Source organism: Thunnus albacares, chromosome 14 (genome assembly GCF_914725855.1).
Source record: "Thunnus albacares chromosome 14, fThuAlb1.1, whole genome shotgun sequence".
NCBI lineage: Eukaryota > Metazoa > Chordata > Actinopteri > Scombriformes > Scombridae > Thunnus > Thunnus albacares.
The window spans coordinates 11,122,087-11,137,431 of record NC_058119.1 but is presented as its reverse complement, the minus strand read 5'-3'; the positions used below and the strand labels follow the sequence as shown (position 1 = coordinate 11,137,431).

Here is a 15,345-nt window from a genome sequence, read left to right as displayed (position 1 = left end):
AGGGTGCAGGAATGTGATTCTTCTAACCTCTAATATCTCTACAGAGAGTGTGTAGGAAGCACAGTTTTATTGCAAAGAAAGTCAGAGATACAGAGTTGGTCAAAGCATAATTTGTCAGGATGCACTGTAATAACTCTATGAATCCATACTGTATTAGAGCTGTACAATGAAATATCCATATTGCGTCTATCCTCCAAAAGTATTTTGATCCCTAGAAAGCAATCTTGTGTGTTGCTGCGGATTACTTTTTATAATCTCCTATCAATCCTCAGTGGAGTCACATTTGTGTGACATTACGTTTGGTTTCAGAGCAGAGTTTCATTTTCAGCTACAGGAGGAAGTGTACTGTAGTTAAATACAAACTGTGGCATCAGAGTCAAAGTTATAGAAGCTGGATGATCTCAGCTAGACTGGTAGCGTGCCTGTCACTCAGGGAAAGAAAGACCTGTTGATTCAAAACTGAAATGTGCACATATGCAGTATACTGATCTGCCTAGATTCTTAATTTGAGTCTAGTTGTCATTCTGGAGTTAATTTGTTGAAGCATTGTGCAGATTCAGTGGGATAATCATAGCCAGATCTACCATCAGGGTGTCCCTGGTGTGCACCCAGGGGCCCGGCATGCTAATGGGGTCTTTCATGTGCACAGAAAACACTAAAAAAAATCTGCTGTTGCTAAATGCTGTGGTTAAAAGTGGCAACACAACAGCAGAGAACACTCTGACATTTCCATTGGCAAATCCAACAAAACAAAAACACATTTTCATTAACTAAAAAAGATTAATCAAAGTTGATATTCAGCTCTGACACAGAATGAAGCTGCTACACATATTAACTGTGATGTTACAGGTCAGGTCCCTTTAGGATTAAACACCAGGGAGCATGTGGACGTCTTAATCCAGGATGATCGGTGATTTAGTATTAAATATAAATGTGGGTGAATTGTTGTGTGATCATTGTATAGTGAACAATAGCCAGTATTTAAAAAATGAGTCCTGTTCTAAGAAATATGTTCTACTTTCCTCAAAGTGCTGTGATCTCATGTAACTTAGTCTGATACCACTTACTCTGATGTATACCGTGAGTTTGCATATTGATGATTTACGTAGTCAAACTCAGTACAGCTGGGTTTAGTTTCTACTGCATCCTTGATTGTGTCATTGAAAACTCTCCAGTTTATCCTTTAGCTGAAATTCAAGCATCTCTTTATTTCAAGAGGCAGCTTTTGAAATATGGTACCTTGTGCTGCAGCGTGGATGCTATTATGCTGGCAAACACATGACAGGAGTTGTAAGTTCAAGGCCAATAACAGCATCACCTTCAAGCAGAGCATCATGCCTGCTTGTGTGAATAGTAGAGTAACAATGGAAATGGATTACATGAAGATTAGGCATGTGTGGAGTTTCCTTCACATCACTTATTCAAGTTTAAAATCATGTTTACGTTGGGAAAAATACAGATCAGTAATTAAGCACGTATACATCATTTCATCTCTTACTTTTTATCTCTTTTTAGAGACTAAATCACATTCATTTTACCTTTGATACTCTGAATTTACTTATGTTTTGTGTAAAATGGCATCTTTGAAATACAACTCTTTAAAGGATCAGTTCACAAAAAACATCTCACTTGTAAGTAATATCCATACAGATGGATAAGGGTTTTATTTGCCCAGGAAATATCTGCCTCCACCCCAATACAGTAGTGGAAAATGGAATTTTGTTTATCATGCCATCAAAAATTAGCCTGATCGTTAGATTGAATTTCCAATTTGTTGCTCTTTATTCTTTCAGCCTGACAGTGTGTTCATGTTAGCAGATTTCTTGTTTGGTGGATGAAGGGGTGGTTTTGTTTCTCCACAAACAATCAGTAGTGACAGATCCGTCATTTTTAGTTGATGCAGGAGCTGTGATAGCAGTTGCTAGGAGCCGTTAACTCAACATCCAGCAATCCAAAAACTTTAGAGTTGATTTCTGTAGTCAGCTTACAAAAAAATGTAAAAAACTGTCCTCCCAAGACAGACGTCACATATCTCCCTCTGGAGCCATAAATTGTTTTATAACTTGTCCACTTTTTTTTTGCAGAAATTCTTCCAAAGACTTATAAACAGACTTTGATGTGTAAAATTGGAGGAGTGCCCCATTCACCAAGTTGTTTTTGTGCGTAAACCTAACTAAACCTCAACCATAATGGTGTAAGATCAGAAAACAGTTTTTGTGTCAGTCTGGAGGAATGTAACCACTATTTTTTTGTTTATTGGACTTGTACAGCTGGGTCAATCTCATCAGTGCTCCTCGTTATTTTTGTGACTATTTTTCTGTGGCTATTTTTCATGGATGAAGCTAGCGAGTTTTGCAGGAAGATGATGTGGACATTCTTAATCCCACCTACTGAGCTCCGATTGGTCAACTGCTTCTCCAAGTGGCAGAAACAACCTTCAATTGGCACATTACAAGTATTTGAATGTCTGAACAGATCTGAGATGTGGGGTCAGGGACACTGATTCTGGAAAAAAATGTTGCTGTTGAATTTTTTAATGTAATTTTTCAGTGCTGTGGACGTCCATTTACCTACATACATTGTATTGAAGAGGCAAAAATCTCAGGGACAGATTTCTTAAAAGTCCAGCAAATAAAAACAAAGCCTACCTACATGGCAAGACACCACTCAGAGTAAAATATGTTTGTTTTGTTTTTTTGTAATTTGGGGGAACTGACACTTTAAGATCTCAATATAAACTCATGAACGCAGGCCAGGATTTAGTATATGCAGTACAGTTTTTACAGTTTTTGGATTATCATTCTGTGGGGTTATATTTCTGTTCTGGGACTAATCATTGGTCACCTTACTCTCACCATAGCACTTTATATATATAGTTCTTTATAGAAAATATATAGTTTTATATTTTTTATATTTTAGTTGTATTCAATTTTTTTATTCATGGATCTGATCACTGCACAGATTTGAATTGCTATTAATATTGTAGTTGATTGTTTTCTAGCTAGTTTGATATTGATACATATTTTTCTTTTTTTCTCTACCTCTTACTATATCTTGCAGCCTTTGCACATCAATTTCCCTCGGGATCAATAAAGTACTATCTTATCTTATCTCTCTCTTATCTTATACACAACATTTGTCAGGCTTCCTCTGGCCTGCAGACATGTTTGTTTGTGCTGAAGATGTGACCTGTTTGCATCATAGTCCTTGGCTCCATATCTTTTTGGGCCCATGCCCAAATGAGAGTTTCCCTTGGCTAACACGGAAGGAGAGCCGGGCACTTCCTTCCCCGACTGTGCCTGGCATCTGTGTCTACTTAGGGGGTACACACCCACTGAACCACTCCCACTCAAGATTTTGCCATTGTGCATGTTTTGATGCAGGCTTCATCTTCTTTGGGACATAAACGCAGATACATTGTCAAAGCAAATGTAGATGCAGTCTTTCTGTACACTGTTAAGACTCCGTATATTGAATTCAATATGGACAATTGTGCAGAGAATATACCGTAACTTCTAACTAAATCCTCCTTTATTAAAATAGGGCAGTAGTGCATGATCTTTTGCTTATCCATAGAACATCTGTTGCAGGTTATCATGTATGAAAAGGGTTTAATACATCAAACCTCTCATCTGGTGGATCTGGCTCTCAACTACAGTCAGTTAAAATACTTTCATCTTAAAATTAAATCAAAGTTGAACAATTTTATGATGCAACCATTTCTTCAAACCAATTGAATCCTGTTACAAAAAGCAGACAAGTACAGGAAAGACAATATATTCATCATCATCATGAGCGAAATCTGAAAACTAGCACCATTCACCATGGCGCTGTACTGTTGCTGCTCTATTGTCGCCTCTGAGCACTCAAGCTCCTATTTTCTCATGGAGATCGTTTTTGTCTGCTCAGATATCCATGGTGAGGCCAGGAGAGGAGGTGTAGAAATAGGGGCATTGAGATTCATATCAGGACCACAAAGCGGTTTTTGTCTTGCCTCTTGGTGTGCAGCCTGGACCTGATGATTACAGGGCCTCTCCTGGATGCATGCAACCCCCACCACCACCACCATCACCCAGCTCTCTCCCATTACAGTAGATATCATTGCAAAGCTACGGATGAACCTTGATGTGTGTTGCTTAGTTTAATTGGTATTTTCCCACTGTTCTTGATAAAGTGGCCATTAGAGAATGTCAAGATGTAACAATTACTCTGTATTAATGTAATAAAGAATGTATCTAGAATATGGACTGGACGTTCTACATCCATGCACACTAACATACTGTAAATATGATATGGAGATTTCCAGTCAACAATTTTTTTTCTGAAATAAAGCCATCCTACAAATAGGACAAAAACTTGTATATTTGTTCTTAACTAATCTCCCTGGCTAATTTAAAACAGTGATATTGGAGGGAGTGGAACAACTTCTAAATACAACATTTACATGTTATCACCATACAAAGGTGTAATGATGAATACAATAGCAAACAATTGCTTAATTGTACATCTAGTAGAAACAGAGCAACATTAGCACTAATTTGGAGTAATTTTTCTTTCATCTACTTTTCTTTTAGCCCTGGTTTGGTCACCAACCAACTCCTAAGAAAATATCTGGAAATTTAGCCGCTAAAAGGCTTCAGTTTGTTCACCAGCTAGCTTTATTTTGGTGCCGGCAGGTAGCGTACCGAGGGTTTATAAGATCTTTTTTGCTGAAAACAGCTGCCTGTTACTGTTGAAAACGACGCTATGAGAGCAGTGGGAATGAACCAAAACAGTAAAGTTGTGGGCCATAAAACCGCAACAATTAGCTGAAAGATGCTAAAACGCTCTTTAGAGCTCAGGGGAACAGCAGAGTTGGGTGATAATTCTTCTGTCAGTTTGTCACTAAAAGCGACTCCTTTCTCATTACATGTAGTCTTTTTATCCATTGGTAATATAAAGATATGGATTAGTGCAGCTTTAAGATTTTATATATCATAGGATATATTATATGTACAGTACATGATATATACTACAGTATGGTAATAATAACAATAAAAATAATAATAGATTTTATATCTAAAAGGGAAGTTTAAGTGATGAAAGTCCATATAACAGCTGAAGTTCAGCCATAAAAATTACTAAAATATTCATTAGAGAAATTAAAAGACAAATTGCGGTTGATAAAACCACCACATTGTTTAGAGGAGGAGTTTATGGTTGGTAGCAGAATAACAATTCTACTGTGTTACCTTTGTTTTCCTGCATTAGAGCATTTAGAGCAAATGGTTGCCATATATCCTCCCCACTGTAACGATGATGGTGCTCCCACCTCATTAACAATACGTCAAGAAGAACATTACAAAATGGCCTCCACTCACAGGAACAAAAAAGGGCCTGTTCCTATGTGACAGTACATCAGCGTGGTCAAGGCCAGTTAGAGTTTCTTTTTCGTTTTACAGCCACCCCTGCTGTGCTGCTGACTGCTGAGAGTATAGTTCCAGACCTTGTGGATTGGTTTGTCCTCATGGATTAAACTGAGGAACAGCTCAGCGTCACACAGCGGCATGGTTTTCCAGCAGTGCACCATGTGTGTCTCTTTAGCTTGGCTCTGTGCCCACGATGCTGAAAGACTGTGGAAGTGCATTAGCGGCTCGCAGGGCTGTTTGCCACTCTAGTAACGCTACAGAGCACTTAGTGTATAAACCACATGCAACGTCATACACATTCAAACACACACACACACATCCTCACAATTATTCTTATACACGTTCTTGTCCAAAGACATTGTTGTACAGCAGTTGACAGCAGCCTTGGGGCAGAAACTGCAGACTGTTTGGAACAAGATCAACTTGTACAAGAATACCACTTAGTGGTCTTAATGTGAATTGCAAGTCACAATAGTGCACACAAAGATTTACATAAGGAAAGAATTCAAAATTTCTTCATCTCATCACATATGTTACATTTTATTATTCAAACTGAATGCTGACCTTTGACCTCTCTTTAATTTCACAATAGCTGTTAGATGCCTCCTTCAGGGTCTACAGACAGACACACAGACACTAGGTGGGGCCAAAGTATAAAGATGAAATTCAGAGAGCAACGTCAGAAAAATTTACTGAGGAGCAGACAATTAGTGATATTTCATATTGAGGCTTTTGTATTTACAGAGTTGGTAAAGACTGCTGAGAGGTTCCACAGAATTATAGATTTATATGATGGTCTAATGTAAAAAGACGTTTCAACACCACAGTTTTTGTTAACTGGCAGATGACAGAAAAAAGCAAAAGTAATCCCATTTCATTGTTTAAGTGAAAAAATTGTTGTAACATTACACCAAGGTTATTGATTTTCAATTTCACAATTTCAATTTGACTGCAGTGCTCAACAAGGGTACATAATACTATTTCATTTTGTAATAGAACAATTGGATTATAAAATGCAATAAATCAGAAAAAATATTACGGCTGTGGAAACATAACATGAATGTGAATGTTGTGCTATATTTTCAAATTTCAGTGCAAGTAAGGAACAAGGCAAATGTGTATGTGCATAAATGTGTTAAGTTCATGAATGGATTGTATCCACGGTGTCCATGTGTTATCAGTAAACAGGCAGACCTGACGTCTGGCTGCTCGGCCTTCTTGGCCTGGTCTGATGTCTGCTGTGCAGAGAGATTGACAGGCCTGTACGTCAGCACCCATATTTCTCACCTATGATTCATACTGACTTTGTTTGGCCTCTGATGAGGGCTGCAGGCAGCCAGCTCCCGCTCGTCCCCCTCAGCCAGTCCTCAAATTCTTTGAGCTCAATATGGAGATCTTTCTCTTTCTCTCTTTCTTTTGAAGGAATTTCTTTTTTGATGAGACCCAAAATGGACTTTTATGAACTTATACAAATGAATGTTGAAGTCAGCTACATTTCAGTGAGTATGTCTTGCATCAGTGACTGTGAGGGGTTTTAACATTGAGCTCAACTAAACTAAAATTTAAAAAAGAATTATAACATATGGATATGTATTATTTTTTTACAGTAATTTCACAAACATGAGAGACATGTTTCTATATTTTGACATTTAGCTCAAAAATAGGCAACTAGGTTGTTAAATGACATATTTGTCTATTAATTGAATTGTTTAATTGTGTAAAATAACATTTGTTCTTTGAAATCTGTGAAATGAAAAATACAGCAGATAAAAACTGAACAATATCAAATGTGAAAAACTAAATATAATGTTTTTCAAATAGTAAATTCTACAAAACGTGTTGCTTTGTCAAAGATAATTCCCTCATGGTGTGTCCACGTGTAATGCTTGCACAAGGAGCAGAGTTTAACAGTCAGTTGGCAGAGCCTCACTGTATACACACCGTACACCATCATAAGAAATACACACTGACAGGCTGTGTGACATCACTCAGCTGTAAGTAATGATCCAAATGCGTGTTTGGTGGTTACATTAAAAGGCCTCCGTTTGACCGGGACGTTCAGTCCCAGGTGTTAGCATGTCAGCTCAGAGAGCAGCACACGTGTGTTCAACAGCAGAGTGAGTGGACCATGGTGAGTCAGTGGGTAGCATCATATAGCATTGAGGAGGTTGTTTGTCTTTTGTGGAGCCAGTAACAGCTCATCAGCGTGTGTGTGTGAGGTACAGAGGCGAGCGATGGTTTGATGGGGAGCTGATGAGGTCATGGCTCATGTCTCCTGCTTGCGTCACCACCTATAGGATGTGACTCCTGCCGGTAGAGATGCAGCTGCTGCTCTCGTTGTTGTAACAGCATCAGAAGCAACCCCCCCCCCCCCACACACATCTGATCATGTTTTAGTCCACACGTTTATTGAAATCATCACATGCAGCAGACTATAGCAAGAATATAAATTTCTCAGATTAAAAAAATGTATTATGCACTGAAACAATAGATTTAATATTTCTAATTGGGGAACATTTGCATCTCTCTCATGTGCACGTGTGAAGACACACATTTGACCTCTTGTTTTGCCTGCAGTTTTACTAGATTGCACAGTGAAGCGTTTTACATGGCTGAGTGACGTCAGCGAAGCGTATGAGCACTGTTTGCACCCCCCCACCCTCCTGCACACACACCCACCCACCCCTCAAACAGACCTCTGACCACATGCTTATCATCATAATCACCCTCTAGAATTACAGATGTGATAATCTAGGTCAGAAGTGGTGCCAACAGAAACACTGCCCGCTAATCTAAATAACCAGGATTTGCATGCGTGAGTGTGTGTGTGTGTGTGTGTGTAAATATTGCATTGTGTAAGGTGAAGAGTGAAAAAATATAAAAATATATGTTTTTGTGAAATTATTTCTGCATTTGTGAGAGAAATAAGACTGTTTTTTTAGTTTTAGAATTCAGTAAATCTGCATTTGTGATGAAAAAAATCAATTAATGTTTTCAGAGAGAATCCTCAGAAATACCATTAGGCATAAATAGCATAAACGTATAGTATTTATTAATAATAGCATTTAATGTACAGTATAATGTAATTATTGGCTGCACTGTGTTTGTTGCTTTATTAGTAAAGCATCTTTTGATACTAAGAAAGCCATTTTGGTTCCTTTGGAAATATTGGCACTTGGCTTGATGTTATATAAGGAATAATGTATGGAAAACTATGCTTATGAGAAAACGTAAAAAAACAAACAAAAACAAAAAAACATGATTTCTGTGCATTCAGAGTAAAATCTTTCACAGTGGTTATAATTTAAGGGGAATAAAATACACGTCCACCAGTGAGCTAATTTAAACGTCATTGAATGGTGCAGTATATGTGTGTAATGCACATAAATTACATTTTACCCCCTGTGTGTGTGTGTGTGTGTGTGTGCGTGTGTGTCTGTGTGTGTGTGACAAACGTTCAGGCAGGCATAATTTGTGCCAGCTCAGTGACGTAGAGGACATGAGGCCCAGGCGGGTGCTGTGAGTGGCAGTAACAGCATCTCCTGCTCGAGCCTGCCCCATCTCTGACTTCATTGGCTCCAGCTCTGACGCAGATACACCCCCCCACCCCGCACACTTCTTTCATCACGTTTTTTTTTTCACCCATTTAAATGTTTTTTTTTTTTTATTCATGTGCTTTCTGCAGTTCCCTCCACTGCAGCGTTCCACACAGCTCCACATCACATATCTGCACCACCTGTCTCTCTCTTAAACGTGCTTTCTCTGTTTTCTCTCATGCACTGATAGAAACCTTATCAACATTTCTTTCATTTAGTTCTCGCCATATTATCCACGCTAATCCTCTTTCCTTTTGAATTTAATTGTGCAGTACGAGGTCTGAATCACAGTGAGCCACTGAGAGCATTAGAGGTGTTATACGGTCACATTAAATTTGCCAGCATGTGGCACACAAGCATAAGACGGCTTCCACTGTTTCAGTCAACTGCTGCATTAAAACTGTTGAAATGTACAATGAAATATGTTCATCATGGATTACATCAGTCCATTGGCAGATTGTAAGTGCACTCATATAGTGAATACTCTCACACTCATTAAATAAACTGACTATCATAGATCTTATTTATTATTATATATATTATTGTAGGGGCTGTGTTAAAAATGTAAACATTGTAGTTTTCTGTGACCATTTTTTTGAAAGCCCCTTAACATTTGGCAAGGAACAACAGATTAAATGTAGCCATCTAGGTTTTTTGTGGCTCATTTACAGGTTTTCTGCTAATAAACAAAAGAATAAGCAATGAAAAAAGGAAATTAAATAGCTAGAAAAATACAAATGTGCTGAAACTATTCTCAAAGGTGTATGTGGGGAAGGGAAACTGAAAAGAAATAGATATTGCATTATTATTATTATTATTATTATTATTATTATTATTATCATTATATTTTCTTGATATGATGAAATCCTGTAGTAGTAAATCTAAAGTCTATGTCGACTGAAAGTAAAATAAACCATATTCATACAGACTGGTGATGTGGTGCAGCAAGATTAGCCACTTAGCCACCGCTTGATGCCATCTGGCTACAACTGAAGTGCAGTTGTACATTTGAGTGATCTGCTCAACAACTGTGTGCCTGAATGCTCTGAATTAAGGCAAAGGAATTCTGGCAGTGCTGCATTTACAAATGGTTCATTTTGCAGTCAGAGTGCACCCTGCTGCTCCGAGTGCTGCCTCATAAACTGACGTAACTAATGTTTGGATGATTTTTTACTGTAGAGTGACCTGCTTCAGGTTGCAGTGATGCCCAAGACACTCACTACCCATCACCTTTCAGAGGTGCTACAGTACAGTTTTCCCTGACCTTTGACCTCCCTGGAGATAAAGAATTCCTCATTCAGAATAGCATTTGCCAATAAAATTGGCACAAAATACAATTGCAATTCATCATTATCAGATATGTGCTGGTACAGTACAGTAAATATCAGGTTACACTGGTAACATGTACACTGTATACTTGTTTAATTTCATCAGTCACCGCTGAATTACAATAAGAAAGTGTGGAAATAAAAATATGCTCGACTCCAGCTTTGGCCACTGCCTCCCTTATTCCTCTGTGACCATAATCATTGATTATATATCCAAGATTTCTTGTTTTAACCAGTTTACTCCTCCAGTTTACTCCTCTAAACAATATATATATATATATATATATATATATTGTTATATATATTGTTATATATATATATTGTTATATACTATTATTAATTCTGTCTAACATTGCAATGAGACGTAAAACACTTTATCTTTCATTCTGTAATGTAGGAATAATGCCATGCAATCATTTATTGTAATCTCAAAGAGAATAAAGCTGTCAACCATTTGTTGGCTGAAGTTCTCTAAAATTAAAAAATTAAAAATGTTTTTGAACAGTAAAATGAAAAACGTTTTATATACAAGTATACACTTTTTTTTTTATTTTTTTTTTTTTAGCAACGTTCACTTTCCACAAAGTTAAGTTGATGTTGCCGATGAGTACTCAATCACTTAGGTGTCAATGCACTGACATTAGAGCACAATAAAAACATTTTTTAATATTTTAGACCTCAGTGTAGAATGGCCATTCTTCTTGCACTGCAGTATTTGTTCCTGTTAAGTCCTACTGTTGGCCTGGGCTGGGTGTAGACAGCATTGTGCCTCCACTAGTTCATATGGAATTGCTTTTATTTTTTCACCTGACCACATGAAGCATCACTGGAACGGCTTAAAGAAAAACAATGGTTTATTATAATGGATGGATGGATGGATAATATCATTCTAATCACCAAATTAATCGCTGAGATCTGGGAACATGGTGACATCACACAAAACAACCCATGGGTCAACAAACACAAGCGGTCAGATGATCATACAGACTTTTAACAAACCTCCAGTTTAGACAAACTTGTTTGAAAAAGAAAACAAAATGAACAATAAAACTGTTACTCAAGCTGTTGATTTGGTAATATTACAGAATGATTTTCTAGTTCAGCTTACCTACTGTACTTGCTGATTTTGTTTACACAGATATTCCCTGTGTAATGACAGATTATTACTGATATTTGTGTACTCATGTTCGGTTTTCCTTCCAAATAAGTGGTTTAGATAATCTATCTAATCTCTTGGTTTATCTAAAACCTGTCTGTTCCAATAGTTTCTAGCTCCTGTCAGACTTCCCTATCGCAATGCTGCCATGTCCCTTGGTTTTAGCAATTACTTTGAAGAGTATATGTTATCTAAATTGATAGAATCGATTGTTAGAGCTGCAAAAATAAAAAAACAATTTGTCAAGACCAACCAGTAAGAGCAAGCATTTTTGCTCCTGGGTATGCTGTGGCGTTACAGCAACACAAAGCAAAAGACCTCATACTGTAGATACTGGATGTGTGGAGGCCTCCTTAAAAAGTATTTGCAAATGGGAGCAAAATAACGATGTGTCTAAGATATCTGCAGAGGAAGCACAGCAGACAGCAGAATCTCATATCACATAATGCACCATAATGGAGGAAAGAACAGTGCTGTGCTTCCAATAGGATTAGTCAACAATCAACTCCACCCCAGACCAAAGTTGGGACCATCATCCTCCTCAGGTTCCCTGAACATTGTCAGTGAGTCCATAAAAGGCAACTTTCACCAGATCAGCCTGTTTCCTGTTGACAAGCCAGTGCTGCGCCTCTTCTGGAGGGACATGCATGCAGCTGAAGAGCCAAGTATTATTAGTGGACACTTGCCCTTGGGGACACAACATGTAATCCCTGCTGTGTAATCTACACAGTGCTTCCACTGATGCGACAACACTGACGAAAAAATCATCCATTATCTGTCACAGTTTCACTGCACCCGACTCTTAATTTCCTGTCACCATATTCAACATGCGGAAGGAACTCTACCAAGATACAGCTGAGTCCTACACGCCACAAACTGTAGACTTCAAACCACACAACCACTGAGAAGATGCTATTGTCTCAAGCTCAGATGAACTCCATCCCAGAGTAGACAGAGCTGCAGAGATGCAACTATGTTCCTCATTGGCCTGACTTTCTCCTGGTTCATCGGACCAGCAATCTACTCCTTCAGAATGGATTATTTTGGCCTGTTTAGTTTCAGGATTGGCTGTATGTCTGAAAGATGCAGAGCTTGACCTAAGAATGCCTGAGTACTTAATGTGTACATTTTGAGTGGGAAACCATGTTGGGCGATCAAAAGATGCAAAGGATCATCTGGTTGAACAGAAAATAATTCTAGTTCAAACTATCAAGTGTTCCACACTTTTTAGGATGCAGGAATTTAAGTCAATTGAAACCAACCTAAAGTTGCTGTTCTAAGGTTTGCTCCAATATCCCCAACCTGACTCTCCACGTTGCAGTCGAAGGCACCACAAATGCTAAACCTCTTGGATATTTATTTAGAGTCATATTGGACTCAGATAAGGGACTCCATGACACATATATTCTTACCCTGGACTGGACGGACACATCAGGCTGTCCAGATAACCTGACTGATACGCTTTATGTCCTCCAGACAATAAAGGTCATGGTCATGGACTGGATGGACAGAAGTGATGGCTGTGTATGAAAGCCTAGACTCTGATAAATTGTGATGACACACACCAATTCATGCGCTTTTAGTCTGGCTGAGTGAGGAACAATCTCAATACTGTGGATATAATCCTGAGAGAATCTTCACCACTGGTTAAACCATTTTATTCAGCTTCCTTCTATTCTTCCTCTTGGTCTTGGTTGCCATTTTCTGTGAGCAACAGCTGCAAGCTGCACTTCTTTTTTTCGACCACTTACATCAGTAGATAACTCATATTATGTTATTGATGTTTGCTCATCATTATTCTTTGTTTTAAGGTTTTTTTCTTTCACAGCATTGTAACAACCATGCTGACGCTGATAATTAATTGGTAAATTTTGGCAAACATTACAGGGCCAGTTGCATTATCTTTTTTTATTAAGAAGGGTCCTGCAAGTTAGAAAAGTTATTTCACGTTTGGCTATTTTATGTGAAAAAGGTAATTGTTCATTTTGGAGTAAAAATCTAAAGTGATAATTCATTCTGTGCTTGTAACCTGCCACTAATTATTGGGCAACCTCATTGAATTTTGGAACTAACTAATTTGTGTACTTTAACTTTTGATTGCTGTATCAAAATATAAATATAACAATATCTAATGTCTTTAATATTAAATGTTAATCTTCTATATACTATATCTACACACACACACACACACACACACACACAAATATCTTGTTCGTTGTATGGCCACCATAATCAAATTTACACTACATGTTGGGTACATGCTGATACTACTTCAATGTAATAATCCTCTATTTTATCACTAGAATTTGCTCTAATACTTTGTTCCACACACACAGGCCAAGGTCAAAATAGACACATGCATTTTTAAAAATTTGTGTCCTTTCGACCCACTGGGATCAGGGATCTCTTTTTTTTTTTTTTTTACAGATAAGACCACAGCAGCACACACTGTATTTGGTTACAGGCAGAAAAACAATAACTATGTTACATAATTTGCCATAGACAACCTCAGAAAGGTGAGAGGAGGGGAAGGAGAGAGAACAATGAGATTAATGGCTCTGATGTCCTAATGATGTCTTAGAAGTGAGGAAAAAAACAGAAAGAGCTTCAGAACATTGAGCGATAAACAAAGATGTCATCTTTTCTCCGGGGACTGTGAGGATGTCTGAGTGTGAGCAACAAACCTTCCCTCTGGGTACGTCTAATATACTACAGTTTGACAGCCGTTATTCAAAATGGCAATTATTAAGACGACAGAGGGCAGGTAATGATGTGCTGTGATTTGTGTTTCCATTAACCTAAATTATGCACCTATCTCACATTTGTCCTAATGGATCACAGTGCAATGACGTCCATTGACGTCACATTTGAGATGATCCGCATTGCAGTCGCATGCAAATTTGTGCATGCCAGGCTTTGTGTAAATGTGGAACTCCTTTTTTTTTATTATGCATTTTCCGACAAATAAGAGTAAACAGAGGCAGTAATATGCTCATTGGTTGTTGAACTAGTTGCGAGCCAAGCTGTGAAGATGTGCATAACTCCCTCAGCCCCCCAGGGACCCTGTATTTTCATGGGCCTGCCTCTGACGTCAATGCTCCGGCTGTCCTGTGGATTGTCAGAACAGACTATTCAGTTGGGGGGAGGGGACTGGAAGTCTCTGTGGTGTGTGTCTGCCGCATGTGATGTGTGTGAGTGTGTGTGTGTGTGCGTGTGCCTACGTGGATGTAAGTATGCTCCTGTGTGTGTGTGTATATGTGTTCATGTTTGCGTGTGCTTGCATGTGATCTGTAAATGTTTCACTTACATCTGGGGCGTGTGTGTGTGTATGTGTGTGTGTGTGCAGTGTGCAAAAAGCTTGTACAGTGCCTTGAATCAGAAATGTGCTTAAGTGGATGAGGTCTGTAATGTGGGGGTAGGAGGGGGGGTAAAACTGTGTGTGAACAAGCGCACACGTCTGAGGATGTGCAGCTCATGTGTTGGGAGACAGAGGCCGTAATCATCAGGAGGATGTTTGCTAAAAACAGCCGAGAGGGGGGAACAGTTAAGCATGGCTGCCGACCACTTCACTCCTCAGTCAGCTGTTGATCCCCCAGCGGACAATAGCAAAGCTGCTCTTTCACCAGCGGCCATAGGAAGCCTCTCTTCATGTGACACACACATCCCATATCAAGACAGATGAGATTTCTGTTTCTTTCATCATCACCTTTTTGATGTCCATAAATTTCTCTGTAGCACACATGGTATCCATTCACAGATGGATATGGGATTTGGTGGCAGGATAATGTTGACAGAGAAAAGAGTGCTCACTGGCTGTCCAAATTGATACAGATCAAGCCAGGGAGAGCCCTGGCGGA

At 38.6% G+C, this 15,345-nt stretch overlaps 1 protein-coding gene across 3 annotated transcripts in view; it reads left to right on the top strand.

Annotated features, from left to right (window-relative positions):
* Window positions 1-15,345, top strand: part of pde10a (phosphodiesterase 10A) — a 61,684-nt gene that overhangs the window by 1,510 nt on the left and 44,829 nt on the right. The gene's annotated exons all lie outside the window — the stretch shown is intronic.